Genomic DNA, 5,358 nt, shown 5'->3' with positions numbered 1-5,358 from the left:
GGTACTCCATAGAGTATTCAAATGGTACTACAGAAATTACCATGGTATGTATTATGATAATCACTCAAGTCCCATTGTATGCATTTTTTTTTTTTTTATGTGAATGCAAGTCTTATACCTTGTTTAGTATTTTTCATTGCTGGTTTTAGTTGGTTTCCCTTTAGGTAACACATATTTTCATCTTCTTTTTCAACACATCTTCACACAAAATAGCCAAAGAATTACACTTTAGATAAAGATGTTCTCAATGTTGTTATTGAATGAGACAACTGAGTTCATACAGCGCTTCAATGTGGCGTTTTACTCACATATTTAGAAATATCCATACATATTTACCCAGTCACAGACACAAATGCATTACAAAATACAGTTAATGATCAAACAGTGAGTTATAAAAAAAACAATAATAGCATAAATAAAAACACATTTAAATCATCATATATGTGCAGACAAATTGAGTCTCAACAGTTTGTGCTAGCCCTCAACATTTGACTTGTCTCAAACCAAGGCATTTTCATTACATACAGATGTAGCACTGAATTTCGGACTCCAGCCTACAGCTTCCTGCCTACGACCTGCCAAAGACCAGTATAGAGAGGCGAAGTCCCTCCCCTTCCGGGAGCCTCTATGGGACCCCGGAAGCGGAAAATTATACATTGAAGTCAATGGAGAGAGAAAAGTTATCTTTTGATCCCGTTTGAATTGTGCCACGAATGACACATATGATGTTTGTCAATCTTAAACAATCATTTCCATGCAAAAAAAAGTCACAATTTGTTGTAAAAATGCTGAAATATAAGACTATGAATAATACGCAACTAGAAAGACTACAAATCCCAAATGCATTCTGGGTCGCGTAAGTGATGTCATAGGCGATAATGCTCCAAGACTGGTTGTGACTCGCAAAGCAAAGAGGAAGAAGAAGACTGATTTATTCCCTCCAATAAATATAAGAGATTGCTCCAATAAATTCACTTTTACAAGATGCCTGTGTGCTTTGTACGAGGTTGTAATCACAAAAGAGATCATACCACTTGCTCGTTCTATCGCTTCCCGTCTGATGAAAGGACCAGGAGTCGTCGGACCAAACATATCAGGTAATATACATGTTTTGCATGGAACATAGTCAAGTTAGCTACCTAGCTAGTAGCGAGCATGTTAGTTAGCATTATATTACATTACTTAGCCTTGTCATTTGTATTAGCCTTAACATTAAGTAAACCAAAATGTTAAACAGTAAGAGTAGTCATGATCGTAAGTATTTTGTGAAACATTTGAAGAGTAGCCTATCGCCCCCTCCACCAGGTGCTAAGGGGGCGGGAGGTAGGCTAACGCCACATTAGTATCAGCGATCTTTTCTACTTAATGCTATCTGCACAAATGGTTAACATTGACCATTAAAAGATCAGGAAGTTCAGGGAGAGTCGAAGGAAGGAAGGCAGGCAGCTTTGCATGACATTCTTCTGGACGTGTTTCATTGTGATGATAGTGAGAGTGAGTCAATCTGTTTGTTGGAAAGACAGTAGTTGAGTGATTACTGAGAGAAAATTATTAAAAGAGATAATTATTCAGTGTTGTTACTTTAAAGTGTTGTTACTGACCTTTTTCTCTTTTATTTTCTTTACCTCACCTGTAACTGCTGAGACCCTGAGGAACATGCACACTGGTCTGACCTGCTCTGGCAACCTGATTTCCACTGTACGTAATAGTATTTGGTTATGGTATATTATTTATATACATCAAAGGCACAATGCACCCCTCAGAGACACACATGTATTGAGTGGGATATTTTGCATTGGTCATGTGAAATCATCTTTACATACTAGAAAACTGTAGGAGCGGCAACTTGTTTTGAAATTGAATTTTTAATATCCGATAATAAAGTTGATCTGTTTTCTTTATTCTTCTTTCTTCCCAGCTCCATCCATCACCATTCTCTGTTCCTGCAGGTCCTGCTTGCTAATCAATATTCATATTTTTTTACACAATTACAAATAAAGTCAATGTATTGTATGACATGAAGTTGTGCTTCATTCTGAGTCAATAATAAATTCATTCTGCCTTCAGCTGCAAAATTATTGTGGACTGCACCGACATCCATGTAGCTGCCCCCCAGTAAGATGAACCAAGCAAAGTTGACATACTCAACATACAGCTGTACTCTTAAGTTTACATGAAGAATTTGTGAAATATTGGTAATAACAGGTTTAAATGATTATTAGTAATTAATTATATAATTTTCTCATCGTAGATGAGCAGACAGGGAGCAGATGAGAAAAGCAGAATATGCAGCTGCCATTTTCCACATGGAAAAGAGAAAGGGCCAAGTGTATTTGAGTGGACAAAAGAGAAATCCCAAATACGAAAAATAAAATTATACAATTTACAGATATGTATACAAATAAATATATATCCTATATACACCATGTATAATGATGGTGTATGATGTAGAAGGAAGTGTGGTAGATAACAAGTAAATATAGAGTTACATACAGATCCATGTTACAGCAAAAGATGGAATAACTAAGAAGCACGCAGTATAATAATAATTACACGCAACAATTAAATAACTGCTCAGCATCTCCACCAAAATCCCAATCTGCTGTGTCCTGTTTTCCTCCCCTCTGCATAACACCCCATCACACATACGAAACACAACGCAGAGTCCGAGGGTGTTAAGAGTATGTTTATTGAAATGTCCTCCTCTCTACTGGCCAACACAGGGAGCATATGCTGGGTGTAGAATTGTTCCAGGAGGAGGAGATTTCCATGCCATGCAGGGTCTTTGGGGATGGGGATGATGATCCCCTCCTTCGTGGTCCACAGTAGCAGAGACTCCGGTCTGTGATGTGCAGCTGTTATATAATATACAATACATTTGTTTGAAAAACATTTGATCAAAAAATAAGGATTTGGTCAGGATCTAGAGTCAGTGTGTAGTTTATTAATTAATCAATGCTCTCTACATTAGGAAAACACATACCAGTGTACCAGAGGGAGTCACACACAGCTGTACCTAGATAACCAAACAAATTGACAACAGGAATGCAAACTCATCAGGTATGAAAAAGGTGACAAGGATCCGAGCCCCCTGACCCCACAGAATATCGGCTTTAAAATGAGGAATAACAGAGGATTTTAGCAGTCAGAACAACTAAAGCAGCAGTGTTAATATTAACAGAAACGCCATAGAGTCACATCTAATAGAAATATATAAAAAGCATTTATTTTAATTGTGTAGCAGTCAGTTTATAATTTTGGCAGCACTGTTGAGCATTTTGAAAATGTATTTTCATGCCTCTGTGCAAGGCTTAGTCTTTCTATCTTTATAGCCACTGGTGTAAAGTAACTAAGTTCATAAACTCAACAAGTACTATACTTGGGCACAATTTTGAGATACTTGTACTTTACTTAAGTATTTCAATGTTTTGCTACTTTGTACTTCTACTCCACTACAGTTCAGAGGTAAATGGTGTACTTTTACTCCACTACATGTATGTAATACCTTTAGTTACTTTACAGATGTGGATGAATGATGTGAAATATAATCAAGTGTTAAATCAGACTTTAGTTCCACCTGGAGTAAATCCAAAAGCTACCCTGCCTGCAGTATACAAAGTCATTCAAACTAGCTGCACCTTTAACAGCTTTGATAACACTTTAATGATCAGTCATTATAAAACATATCATATTATTCTGAAATGGACCAATCTGCAAAATGACTACTTTTACTGTCGCTACTTTCACTATATTTTGATAATAATACTTTTCTACTTTTACTTGAGGAACATTTGGAATGCAGGACTTTTACTGTAACAGAGTATTCCTACACTCTGGTACTTCTACTTTTACTCAAGTACAAGAACTGAGTACTTCTACTTTTAATCAATTACAAGATATATACTTATACCACCGCTGTTTATAGCCTATGAAAAAAACGATTAGAAAACGAAGGCTAAAGCTAACGTTAGCAGATAGTGACAATGTATGCTAGTTGGCTAGCTCAACGATAATATTGGAGAGACAGCAAGCGCATTTCGTGGCATCTGCGGGCAGTGGCAAGTACTTCCGGCATCTGCCACGGAGGCCGCTACTCCGTGGTATCTGTGGCAAGTATATGCCACAGATGTGGTATCTGTGGCAAGTATATGCCACAGATGCCACAACTTGCCGTGGCAAGTATATGCCACAACCATGCCACAACTTGCCGTGGCAAGTATATGCCACAACTTATATATGCCACAACTTGCCGTGGCAAGTAAATGCCACAAGTTAAGAGTTAAGAGAAGGTTTACGGTAGCTGCCACTCGCCTTCCGTGGCAAATGCTGATATTTAAACTCGTATTTATCGTGTAAAATGTCGCTGGACTATCACAGGACTGATGTGCGATCTCTATTTTTCAAAAAGATAATAAATTATCATTTATATTCAATTTTACTTGGAATAGCCTACTTGGTTTGCTAAAATAAACAAACGTGCTATATCTATGATAGTAGGCTAAACATAGGCCTATATTGTAATAAAAAAAGAAATATTGGCAAGTGAGCGTTGCAACGCAAGCCCTTGGCAATTGTCGCTTCTTGAGGGGAGTTTCCACTGCTTGCTACGATAACCAGTGCTTGAATTGGGCCGGTACTCACCGGTACGCAGTACCGGCACTTCTGATTTTTACCCATGTGGTACCGGCACTTCTTACTGAGTACCGGCAAGGTGCCGGTACTCAGCAAAATGCCGGTACTCAGCCGCCGGCAATATACGTATATATTGTAAACGCAACGCAGCGCAAATGTGGGTCTGACTCTGCCTCACAGAGGGTGACTGGCTGTCTACATGACGTGGCCTGCCGACATTGCCACTTTCATACAGATCATACTAATGCCCTCGATTGGTCTCTGTGTGTCATTCAAGCTCGGGAGGGTGTGTGTTGGTGTATGTCTGGCGCGAGCGAGCGAGAAAGCGCGCGCACCGGTTACGTGTATTGTTGTTAGCATGATGCTAGCTAGCTGCGCTAACGGATATAAGGAGCTACAGCTCTGGTGAGGTAAATTAATCTCTGAGTCTTTAGATAGTTAACTTAGTTTAAGTTATCTCAGTGGGTCTCAAACGGTTCGGTCACCATTTATGTAAACACATATTTCCATTTGAGGGGGTATTGATTAGTAAAATATGCATGAATAATACAAACAAAATGTTAACTAGGTGAAAAAAGGTAAGATAAACTTGTTGAGAGCTAAAACTAGTCTTTGCTGTTGCCTCAAAGAGGAGCAGGGGGAGAGGAGGGAGACAGGAGAGGCCGATTCAGGAGCCCAGACACACTCACAACTATAAATGAACCAAAAACAAATAAATAAACAAGT

General features: G+C 38.6%; 1 long non-coding RNA gene across 1 annotated transcript; it reads left to right on the top strand.

Moving 5' to 3' along the window:
- The first annotated feature begins 248 nt into the window (after positions 1–248).
- Positions 249–2,018, top strand: LOC307047424. The gene is made up of 2 exons (XR_013810420.1): positions 249–1,698; positions 1,919–2,018. It is a non-coding gene; the product is annotated as an uncharacterized lncRNA (long non-coding RNA).
- The last annotated feature ends 3,340 nt before the right edge of the window (positions 2,019–5,358 follow it).

This window comes from Notothenia rossii (assembly GCF_949606895.1).
Source record: "Notothenia rossii genome assembly, chromosome: 7".
NCBI lineage: Eukaryota > Metazoa > Chordata > Actinopteri > Perciformes > Nototheniidae > Notothenia > Notothenia rossii.
Note: the sequence above shows the minus strand (reverse complement) of the source record. Positions and strands in the feature narration are given on the sequence as shown.